This window comes from Urtica dioica, chromosome 3 (genome assembly GCF_054948205.1).
Source record: "Urtica dioica subsp. dioica isolate 48M chromosome 3, U.dioica_male_clone48M_v1_H2, whole genome shotgun sequence".
Classification (NCBI taxonomy): domain Eukaryota; kingdom Viridiplantae; phylum Streptophyta; class Magnoliopsida; order Rosales; family Urticaceae; genus Urtica; species Urtica dioica.
In genome coordinates, this window is record NC_142758.1 from 26,774,544 (window position 1) to 26,787,131 (window position 12,588).

The 12,588-nt window shown below is 44.6% G+C and overlaps 1 pseudogene; it reads right to left on the bottom strand.

Annotated features, from left to right (window-relative positions):
* The window catches only part of LOC149402525 (uncharacterized), a 42,764-nt pseudogene extending 30,649 nt beyond the window's left edge, over positions 1-12,115 (bottom strand).
* Positions 12,116-12,588: the final 473 nt, after the last annotated feature.

Below are 12,588 nucleotides of genomic sequence, written 5' to 3' on the forward strand. Positions count from 1 at the left end.
AGTCAAGTGGGAGTTTGTTGTCAATGGTGCCCACAAGAAGAGTTGTAGTCTTTATTTTGTACATTTGAAGTAATAAAGTCTCATGAAGACTCTTGCTTGTAATTGCCTATCTATTCATTAATAAAGTTGAAACGTTCATTCATTCTTTCTTTGTTTGAAGCTTTATGATAAAACCTTAGTCTTTTAGTCCATAAACAAACTTAACAACTTACGAAGAGACAAATGTAGATTTGCATGAACAAACTCTTCGTAGTTTGCTTAAAACGATATATTCGCAATCTTAGGGTCAAAGGACTATTGACCTCAGTATGATTGTTAGAAGAATCTATGATGTCTGGTTATGAGGCATTGAGAGTTGGAGACTCTATAGTTCTTCTAGGTATCTTCCGAAGGTACTGAATTGACCAGTGCACTTCTAGAGACAATATAAGAACAAACCATTTAACCTCTTATGTCTCGAAGTCACTATGTATGAATTGCATCATGCTTACCTTAATCCTGAAATGAGACATGCCATTTCACACCTTAGTATTCTCATTTGAGAAAGTCAAAGTTCGGACTCACTATGTGATTCCGAACAAGGCCTATTGGTGAAGTTCTAAGTTGTGAGTCTGTCATGAGTAACTTTGTGAAGTTCTCATAGATATGGAATTCATGTACAAGATTGCTGAAATGCAATGTATGTCACCTCATGCTTTGTTCCTTGGAGTGTGAATAAATGAACTGGCCAGTGTCCAAATTGAGTCCTGACTCTTTTGGATAAAACAATGTGACTTGTTAGCTCCTCGTCAATACATTGTTTCTAACTTATTCACAAGCGACAAAGGAGTTGAGGAAATAACAGCTAGAAGGGTAAAATGGTAATTTAGTAAATCCCGACTAGTTGATGACATTCATGAAGGGTAAACATAGATAATATTCAGTGGATCCGCTCATTATAATTACGTGAATTCTTGAGTAGAAAATAAATTCATTTGAACCGAGAGATTTTCAGTGTCAACTCTTTAGTGGAGTCAGTTGGCATTAAGCTAAACTTGGAAAAGGTTTGTGAACTTTTGAGTCCAAGTGTTTAGCTCAAGCTTTGTTCATTTGGGTCCATGAGGTCACTGTCACGAATCACATCGAGTAGGAATAGTTAAACTGAAAGCTAAGTGAAAACAAGAACGAGACAGTTTTACGAAAATTGTCAAAAGGGTATTTTTGTCTTTTTGGACATAGGACGAAAAAAATGTCAATAAATTTTTTTGACATTGTCATATGATGAAAAATGAAATAAATATTACTCAGCCATATTAGTGTAATTGGGCCTTGAGGATTAATTTCATTTCATAGAATTTTACTTGAAAATTCTTAATGGGCTTTTCTTATGTTGTCATGAACAAATGAAGAAACATCTAGAAGCTCCTTCTAGAAGCTCAAATTTCGTCCAACCCAAGGAAAATAAGGCTGAATTTCGTTCATGCCATAGTGGGAAAGAGAGTTTATTTTGTGCATTGATGTATGAAGATACTTGCCAAAAGAAAAAGGGGAAACAAATTTCCTTAAGAAGGAAAGTGCATTTTCGGCCAACTAAGAGGAAATCAAATGAGGAAACAAATCCTAAGCCTTCATGAGGCATGTTGGACGTGCAAGGCAATAGGAAAAGAGGAAACTACCTTTTGAAGGTAATCCTCCTCCTATAAATAGGAGCCTCATTCCTCACATTTCATTCATCCAAGTTTAAGAGATTTGAGAGACTCTCTCTCTAGAACTTTGGCCGAACTCCTCTCTCTCTCTCTAGTTTATTTTCGATTTTGTTTTGGCACCTAGGTCCTCATTTGACCTAGAGTTTAGCTCTGCGACTTCAAGACTCGTTCTTAAGTCGTAGTGTTTAAAAGTGCCCACTCACTGATTCCTTTTATTTCGAGTGATTTAGTGATAGAAACTATCGTGGTTGCTCGAGGTGCCGAGGAAAGAAAGAGAGACGTGCTGTGAGGAGACTAGCGTTGCAAACTTTCCAAAAGCTTCTACAAAGTTCAAGCTTCAAGAAAGGTTAGTAAACTTCTATACTCATAATAGGTTTTAATTACATGTACTTGCTCTTTGTCTTGGTTAGTAAAAACTGTTTTTACTTGAAAATAAATTTTTTAAAATTCCGCCGCTTCCCGAAGCGTTTAATCTTTTTTTTAAACCCTAGATCAATTCCAACAAATGGTATCAGAGCTATGGTCAAAGAGATGCATGTACATGTTTTTAAAATTATGAGCTTGAAAATCGTTTTCGAAAGTTTACTAATTTTGTGACAAGTTAGAATTGTAATCTTAGATTTTTTTTAATTTATTGCTCATGCCTTTAAATTAAAAACCATGTTGTTTTTCTATGATTTTGGGATGTTTTTAAAACACTTTAGAATCAGTTCTAAAAGTGTTTAATTTTTTATATTGAAAAACGTGTTTTAAAGGTTTGAGAAATTTCGAGTAAAATTTTGTGACTAGTTTTGTTATCTTGCTAGTTTCTTATTTTTACTTGAATCGTTTTATGCTTGTTGTTATTTCTTTTATGCCTTGTTATTACCTTGCTAATAAAACATAAATAAAAGCTTTAACAACCTTCATAAAACGTTCCGTTACACTCGATTCTTTTTCGCACCTAAAAAGGACCAAGCTTTAATTTATTTCTTTTTCTTCGAGCTGGAATAAACCCGCATTAAAAGTGGCATAACTCTCTGCTCAAAAATCGAAAGTTAATGATTCTTGAATCAAATTAAAGCTCTGTCTGTCCTTTGTCCAATGCCACCGGTTTCGGCTCAAAAGGACATCGGAGCCGCCAGATATGGCGATTTTACTCCGAGGTGCGCGGCTGTCTGAAACTCCAGTTTTTTAGAAATCCGGATTTTCAAACCCCACTACCATGAGTTATAGAACTCTAATGAGAAACTTTTCTTGAGAAAAAATGTTTTTCATATGATGATAAACATGATGTGTAAAGATTAAAAGTTTTGATTTTTGAAAGATTAATTGAAATTGAGTTTTTACAAAACTAGTTTGAATTTTAAAAAACCGTTTTCACTTTCAAACTTGAAAAATATTTTGTCACCCATATCAAATAAGTTTTCAAAATGTTTTCAAAACTATATCTATATCACATATGTTCAAAATCTATATGCTCTTGAAAATTTGAGTGAGAGGTCTCCTTGTAGACAAGCCGAAAAATAAAAAGATGTGTAATCTCAAACTTTCAAGTGTTCGAGTGAGTTGAAGTTCACACTTCCCTCACGCACTTTCCCGAAATAGAAAATAGGAAAAGATCGAGTATGTACCTTGTGCCTTTATGCACTAATACTGCTCTGAACATGTCGATCTAGGATTCTCTTCTAGTTGTCCTCTCTGTCGCTCTCTAACTAGGAAATTTGTTTCCGAAGTTAAAAGAGTCGATGAACCAACTCCAAAAACTAAGTGGGAGGGTTATACTTGTTGTTTGTAACCCACGATCCCCAACACTAATGAAAAGTGCAAGTGTCGTCGGACTAAGAGTCACCCTCGTGGCCCTCTCTTAAATGAGAGTACTCAAGGGCGCTTTGCTCTGATCATTGCTCAATGAGCTACGTCCGAGAGTGAAACGATGATGACAAGACCTCCCCTCGGCGGATTGTTTTTCAAAGTCAATCTTTTGGACTAAGTGGTTGGTTACACACTTAGACTCAATCCCTAGTAATCCTCCCTCGAGGCCCTGCGAAAGGATGTGAGTGATCAAACCAATTTACAAGGTGGCTAGTCAAAATTGATGTATTGACATCTTGGCTATGCATTAATGATGAGTCATTTACTTATGAAAGGAGACTCGTTGCGGCCTTCCCTCGAAGGAGTAAAGTGTCATTTCGTTCATAACACCTTTGGATTTTATAAAGTCTTAAACAAACTTAAATCCTAAACCAAAGACTAATCATAAACTTGTTTCAACTTTTATAGGCAATATGTCTCCCAACTCTCTCTCTTTCATTCTTTCCTCGAACAAACTCGAAAAGGAAAACTACATAGACTCGAAACGTAACCTCGACATAATACCTACCGTTAACAAGCACAAATGGGTACTCACCACCCCGTGTCCTCCTCTGACGAATGATGATTCAACTCAAGAGGACAATGACGCCTTAGCGGCCTGGCTTCGATCCGATGAGATTGTGAGGTGCTATATCTTGGCATCTATGAACAATACGCTGAAAGAGCAACATCGTGACTTCGAGATTGCCGCTGACATGCTCTACAATCTCCTTGAGATGTTTGGAGGGCAAAGGCGTCAAACAAGGCTACAAGCAGTCCGACAGTTTATGAACTGTCATATGCAGGCTAGGACTCCTGTTGGAGACTTCATGATACTGATCATTAGTTTTCTGAATAAAATGGAAATCCTAGGATCTGAGATTGATGGGAAGAATATCATAGATATGATCTTAGAAACTCTCCCCGCATCTCTTGATACCGCCAAGATGAACTACTCCATAAACAAGCTAGAGTACACTGTTACCAAGCTTATGAAGGAGTTTCACACTACTGAAGGTCTCACTAAGAGAAAGAGGAATCAATGAGAGGCACATGCTACTGAGCAAAGAGCCTCCGCCTCTGGAACTAAGAAGAGACCTCACAAGGCCGATAAAAAGAACTGTCCTGCCAATCTCAAAGCAAAGGAACATAGTATTGTACTAGTTACCGAAGCAGGCTTAGTAGCTGATAATGTATCAACGTGGATTCTTGACTCCGCTGCTACTAACCATATTTGTTGTTCCTTGAATGGTTTCAAGAAAACCAAAAGCTTAGAGGAAGGCGAGTTCTGTTTCAAATGGGGTGATGGGAGCCTGGTGTCTGCAAAGGCTGTGGGATCTGTGACGCTGTCTTTTGAAGACCGCACTTTAAACTTGAATAATGTATATTTTGTTCCTACCTTTGGGAAGGACTTAATATCCGTTGCTCGTCTTCGTGAGCAAGATTATTGTTTAAAGTTCATTAAAAATGGAATTCGTATTTCGTTTCCTGATAATTCTTTTGTCACTGATGCATGTATGAAGAATGCTCTTTTCTACATCTATCCCACCCAACCTTCTCTTTTAGACACCGAAATAGATAATGATCTAATTAGGGAGCCAAAGAGGATCAAACTTTCTGAATCCTCCGATCTAACAAAATCAACACACCTATGGCACTTAAGACTTGGTCATATCAGTCTAGAAATGATTAAGAGACTTGTGAGGGATGGTCCACCCCAAGCCTCTGCAATAGGTTCACTACCTACTTGTGAATCCTGCATAGAAGGAAAAATGACTAAGCGACCTTTCTCTGATAAAGGTCGAAGAGCCACTGAGTTGCTGGAACTAATACATTCTGATGTATGTGGTCCGCTCATCCAACAGGCACGTGGAGGATACGAATACTTCGTTACCTTCACTGATGATTACTCACGATATGGGTTTGTCTATTTGCTCAAACACAAATCCGAGACCTTTAACGTATTTAAGGTCCTTAGGGCTTTAGTGGAAAAGCAAACTGGCAAAGTGATCAAAACCCTTCGATCTGATCGAGGTGGTGAGTATATGTCTGGAGAGTTCGATGACTTTCTTAAAGAAGAAGGTATCGCTTCTCAGCTTACCGCACCTGGCACACCTCAACAAAACGGAGTGTCAGAGAGAAGAAACCGAACTCTTATGGAGATGGTTAGATCGATGATGAGTTACTCATCACTCCCGCTTTCCTTTTGGGGATATGCCCTCGAAACAGCCGCTTACATTCTGAACCAAGTTCCGTCTAAAACGGTTCCTGGTACTCCTTATGAAAGATGGACTGGCCGTAAAGTAAGTTTGGGCCACATCCGAATTTGGGGTTGCCCTGCACATGTGCTAAGGCAAAAGACTAGCAAGTTGGCTAGTAGGTCAGAATTGTGCCTGTTTGTGGGATATCCAAAGGAAACCAAAGGTTTCATTTTCTATAGTCCCGAGGACGATAAGACTTTCGTTAGCACGAATGCTCGTTTCCTTGAGGAGGACTTCATGAAGGATGCGAAACCTAGAAGCAAAATTGTGCTTGAAGAAAAGTTGGGTGAGGATGCTTCTACCTCATCTGTAAGAAATGTTCTTACCCCAACTGAAACACAACCTAACTCATCAGAATCTCGTCAAGTAGTACTTAGACGTAGTGGGAGGGCTGTTCAAAAGCCTGACAGGTACATGTCTTATGGAGACTCTCTTGTAGCCGTCTCCGACATGGACGACCCTGTTTCCTATAGCCAAGCGATGGCTTGTTCTGAATCAAACCTTTGGCTTGACGCCATGAAAGTTGAAATGCACTCGATGTATGTCAACAAAGTCTGGAAACTTGTAGACCTTCCTGAAGGGATTAAACCCGTAGGGTGTAAGTGGATATACAAGAAGAAAAGGGGTCCTGATGGGAACGTCGAGACGTTCAAAGCACGACTTGTGGCGAAGGGTTATACCCAACAAGAAGGGATTGACTATGAAGAAACCTTCTCGCCAGTCGCGATGCTTAAATCCATCCGCATACTCCTATCCATAGCTGCAGCTCTCGACTATGAGATCTGGCAAATGGATGTCAAGACAGCCTTTCTGAATGGCAATCTTGACGAGCGCATTTACATGGCTCAACCAGACGGTTTCGTGGATAAAGGTAAAGAGACCAAGGTTTGTGAGTTGCTTAAATCCATTTATGGACTAAAGCAAGCATCTAGGTCATGGAATATTAGATTCGATGAAACTGTAAAGAGCTTCGGCTTTGAACAGTGAATAGATGGGCCTTGTGTTTACAAGTTAATACACGAAGGCAAAGTTGTGTTTCTGGTACTATATGTCGATGATATACTACTCATTGGTAATGACGTGGGTAAGTTGTCTGAGGTTAAGGTCTGGCTGGCAAAGCAATTCGATATGAAGGATCTAGGAGAAGCCGCATACATTCTGGGAATCCAAATCTTTCGAGATAGGAAAAACCGGACCCTGTCGCTCTCTCAAGCATCTTATATTGATAAGGTGATGGATCGCTTCTCGATGCAAGACTGCAAGAGGGGTCAAACACCCTTTAGGCATGGAGTTTCACTCTCTAAGGACCAATCTCCCAAGACTGCACAAGAGATTGAAGACATGAGGAAGATTCCTTACGCCTCTGCCGTAGGAAGCCTCATGTATGCTATGCTTTGCACTAGACCTGATATATGTTTCGCCGTTGGCGTAGTTAGCCGTTTCCAATCCAACCCTGGACCCGAGCACTGGATTGCTGTTAAGCATGTTCTTAAGTATCTTCGAAGAACTAGGAACTTGATGCTTACATACTCAGGTATTGAACTGACTATGACAGGATATACCGACTCCGATTTTCAAGCGGATAAGGATTCCAAGAAATCCACTTCGGGATCTGTGTTCATCCATAATGGTGGAGCTGTTGTGTGGAGAAGTATTTAGCAATCTTGCATTGCTGACTCCACAATGGAAGCAGAATATGTGGCTGCTTGTGAAGCATCCAAAGAGGCTGTATGGCTTAAAAAGTTCCTTAAGTATTTGGAAGTTGTTCCAAACGTCGACGAGCCCATGACCCTTTATTGTGATAATAGTGGGGCTGTCGTTAACTCAAAGGAACCTAGAAGCCATAAGCGCTCTAAGCATATTCAGAGGAAATACCATTTGATTCGAGAGATCGTGCAGCGCGGAGACGTGGAAGTGAAGAAGATCTCAACGGTGGAAAACCTCGCAGATCCATTCACCAAGGCCCTAGCGAACAAGGTCTTCGACCAACATCGTGAGGGATTAGGCATGAAGGACTACACACACCTTCTTTGAGTCAAGTGGGAGTTTGTTGTCAATGGTGCCCACAAGAAGAGTTGTAGTCTTTATTTTGTACATTTGATGTAATAAAGTCTCATGAAGACTCTTGCTTGTAATTGCCTATCTATTCATTAATAAAGTTGAAACGTTCATTCATTCTTTCTTTGTTTGAAGATTTATGATAAAACCTTAGTCTTTTAGTCCATAAACAAACTTAACAACTTACGAAGAGACAAATGTAGATTTTCATGAACAAACTCTTCGTAGTTTGCTTAAAACGATATATTCGCAATCTTAGGGTCAAAGGACTATTGACCTCAGTATGATTGTTAGAAGAATCTATGATGTCTGGTTATGAGGCATTGAGAGTTTGAGACTCTATAGTTCTTCTATGTATCTTCCGAAGGTACTGAATTGACCAGTGCACTTCTAGAGACAATATAAGAACAAACCATTTAACCTCTTATGTCTCGAAGTCACTATGTATGAATTGCATCATGCTTACCTTAATCCTGAAATGAGACATGCCATTTCACACCTTAGTATTCTCATTTGAGAAAGTCAAAGTTCGTACTCACTATGTGATTCCGAACAAGGCCTATTGGTGAAGTACTAAGTTGTGAGTCTGTCATGAGTAACTTTGTGAAGCTCTCATGGATATGGAATTCATGTACAAGATTGCTGAAATGCAATGTATGTCACCTCATGCTTTGTTCCTTGGAGTGTGAATAAATGAACTGGCCAGTGTCCAAATTGAGTCCTGACTCTTTTGGATGAAACAATGTGACTTGTTAGCTCCTCGTCAATACATTGTTTCTAACTTATTCACAAGCGACAAAGGAGTCGAGGAAATAACAGCTAGAAGGGTAAAATGGTAATTTAGTAAATCCCGACTAGTTGATGACATTCATGAAGGGTAAACATAGATAATATTCAGTGGATCCGCTCATTATAATTAGGTGAATTCTTGAGTAGAAAATAAATTCATTTGAACCGAGAGATTTTCAGTGTCAACTCTTTAGTGGAGTCAGTTGGCATTAAGCTAAACTTGGAAAAGGTTTGTGAACTTTTGAGTCCAAGTGTTTAGCTCAAGCTTTGTTCATTTGGGTCCATGAGGTCACTGTCACGAATCACATCGAGTAGGAATAGTTAAACTGAAAGCTAAGTCAAAACAAGAACGAGACAGTTTTACGAAAATTGTCAAAAGGGTATTTTTGTCTTTTTGGACATAGGACGAAAAAAATGTCAATAAATTTTTTTGACATTGTCATATGATGACAAATGAAATAAATATTACTCAGCCATATTAGTGTAATTGGGCCTTGAGGATTAATTTCATTTCATAGAATTTTACTTGAAAATTCTTAATGGGCTTTTCTTATGTTGTCATGAACAAATGAAGAAACATCTAGAAGCTCCTTCTAGAAGCTCAAATTTCGTCCAACCCAAGGAAAATAAGGCTGAATTTCGTTCATGCCATAGTGGGAAAGAGAGTTTATTTTGTGCATTGATGTATGAAGATACTTGTCAAAAGAAAAAGGGGAAACAAATTTCCTTAAGAAGGAAAGTGCATTTTCGGCCAACTAAGAGGAAATCAAATGAGGAAACAAATCCTAAGCCTTCATGAGGCATGTTGGACGTGCAAGGCAATAGGAAAAGAGGAAACTACCTTTTGAAGGTAATCCTCCTCCTATAAATAGGAGCCTCATTCCTCACATTTCATTCATCCAAGTTTAAGAGATTTGAGAGACTCTCTCTCTAGAACTTTGGCCGAACTCCTCTCTCTCTCTCTAGTTTATTTTCGATTTTGTTTTGGCACCTAGGTCCTCATTTGACCTAGAGTTTAGCTCTGCGACTTCAAGACTCGTTCTTAAGTCGTAGTGTTTAAAAGTGCCCACTCACTGATTCCTTTTATTTCGAGTGATTTAGTGATAGAAACTATCGTGGTTGCTCGAGGTGCCGAGGAAAGAAAGAGAGACGTGCTGCGAGGAGACGAGCGTTGCAAACTTTCCAAAAGCTTCTACAAAGTTCAAGCTTCAAGAAAGGTTAGTAAACTTCTATACTCATAATAGGTTTTAATTACATGTACTTGCTCTTTGTCTAGGTTAGTAAAAACTGTTTTTACTTGAAAAGAAATTTTTTAAAATTCCGCCGCTTCCCGAAGCGTTTAATCTTTTTCTTAAACCCTAGATCAATTCCAACATAGGTCTGGGGACTCGAAGAGCGTTCCTTGCCGCCTCGATTCCGGGACCGCTCTAATCACCGCGTCGAGCTCGGATCCTTCGATGTCACCCGCGGGTGGGAAGTCGGCCACAGGACCGAAGACGAGAGGTGCGACCCCGAAAGCCGATTCGGACACCCACACCCAGGGGTATCTGTGCTTCGAGTTCACCTTGGTGAGAATGGCGAGGCGCTTGTGATGCGACGCCAGGTAGAAGCCCGGCTTCCCGGGCACCCCTCGCACCATCATGAGGTCCTGAATATCGTCGGCAGTGACGACCCTTTTCTTCGCCCGAAAAAACATCATGTGGAACGCCGCAACCACCCGGTAGAAGGATGGGGACATCTGCGAGGCGTGCACCCCTAATCGAACCAACAACTCTTGGATAACCGGCTGGAAAGGCAGTCTTAGTCCTCCACGGAGACTCGCCTCGTGGACCGCAGCGTACCCCTGTCGCGGGCGAGTTGGAAGATCATCGGGTAGTGGTCTCAGGATCGACACGGACTCTGGGATGCTGTAACGCCTTCTCAGACTCATGAAGCTGACAATCGAGAGTGAACTCGGGACGTCGACGCCCGAGCAATCGAGCTCGCCTCGTATGGCCGACTCTCCAATCGGGAAGGCCGAGGCCCGCGTTTCCTCCCGCACGGTTGAGGAAAGTGGCGCGGCAGGTACGTCGTGATGGCTGGGCGAATCGCTCGAACGGTCGGCGTCAGGAGCCACGCTTGGACAAGGAGGAGCCCCGTCATGGCCGCCCTCACAAGCCGGCTGGTTCCCCTCGGCCCCGGCATGGTCGCCCGAGAGCGCGCCCGATCTCCGTCCGGTCGGTACACCTTCATCGGGCCGGCTCGACTCCCGTCCGGCCGTGCTCCCTCCGGCGTGCGCGTGCAGCCCAAGGACCCAGCCCGTCTCTTGGCTGGGCGACTCCTCCATGCGCGGGCCCGGTGCGAACGGACCGGCGCTTCCAGCGCACGCATCTGGCCCGCCGGTCCGGCCCGGCTCCCGGCTAGCAAGACCTTCGGCCCGTGGGCTCTTCCCGGGCGCACCGACGCTCGCCCCATGTGCGCCCGGCCCGGCGGTCTGGCCCAACTCCCGGCTGGTTGGGCTTCCCTCGCGCGCGCGTGGCCCATTGGCCCAGTCCAGCCCCTGCCCGGCCGGGCCCTCTTCCCGCGCGCCTAATCCAACCCCCCGGCCCAATTCCCGGCCGGCTGGGTCCTCGCCACACAAGCCCGGCCCATTCCGGCCTAGGGTTTCCCCAGGGGCCAGGCAAGCCGCCACCTCCTGCCCGACGCCGCCAGGCCGAGCCGCCCCCTGCCCGACGTCGGCTCCTCCATGGGTGACGTCCCCCGGCAACGGTGACTCCCCGGCGGCGCTCGTCTTCACCGGCGCGGCTGGGCTCGAGGAGCTCTCCCCCTGGACGCGGTCTCCAGGCCACCCGGTGACCTTCCCCGCGTTGGGACCGACCCAGAAGACGCCGACGCCGGCCGGCGCCCCCCCCCCCCCCCCCCCGGCGCTGGTTTCGCCGTGCGCGGCTTTCCCGGGGCCGATCGCTCCGCCCGGGCGGCTTCCCCCGCCAACGCGACAGGTTGGCGTCCTGTCGGCCTCGCCCGGCCGGGTGAGGGTTCCCTCGGGGTCGGGGTCGACCCAGGTCGCGCCCCCCGAGGCCGAGGCGTCATCCCCGCGGCCGCTCCAGGCGCGACTGCCTCCGGCACGCGCGCGCCATCCAGGCCACCAGTGGGCGCCAGGGCACTATCCCTCGGCCTGGGTGGGTCTTCCTCGACATCTCCTGTGCCGCTATGAGTCCAGCCACCTCCTCCGGCGCGCGCGCTGTCTTCGGCGTCTACCTGCCGGCGCTGGCCGTCTCCGGCACGAGCGCCCTCTCCATCACCGGGCAACCACGCTTCAACCAAGGCAAGATCTTCCCCGGCCATCGTAACGACGCTGCTCGTGCCCGATGAGTGAGGCACGTTGGTAACGCTTGGGAGAGATGAGAATTGAGTCCAAAAAGTTTCCAAGTCCGCGTGTTGATCCCCAAGCAAGTGAAACAAATCGTCTTCAATGGTCCCACAGCCTAATAGGCGGTCAATGGGGTCCATGATCGCGAATAACAAGACGAGGGTGACCGACAAAAAATAAAATAATAATATTAAAGGGCGTCGGAACATACCTCTTGGCGATGGGCTACTCCGGTGGGCCGATAACGGCAGAGGCTTCGAGTTTATCACACGAGTTACACTCAATAATAAACTCGGGGGGCTAATGTTACCGGTCCATTCCGGCCCGGTACGGCAACAACAACATATGGCGGCTTCCCCAAGTCTTTCTCGTTGCACGGCCGCCTTAGAGCCGGCCATGGCCGAGTCAGAGCCGGCCATGGCCTCCACGGCCGAGTCAGGGCCGGCCATGGCCTCCACGGCCGAGTCAGAGCCGGCCATGGTCGAGTCAGAGCCGGCCATGGCCGGGTCAGAGCCGGCCATGGCCTCCACTGCCGAGTCAGAGTCGGCCATGGCCGGGTCAGAGCCGGCCATGGACTCCACGGCCGAGTCAGAGACGGCCATGGCCGGGTCAG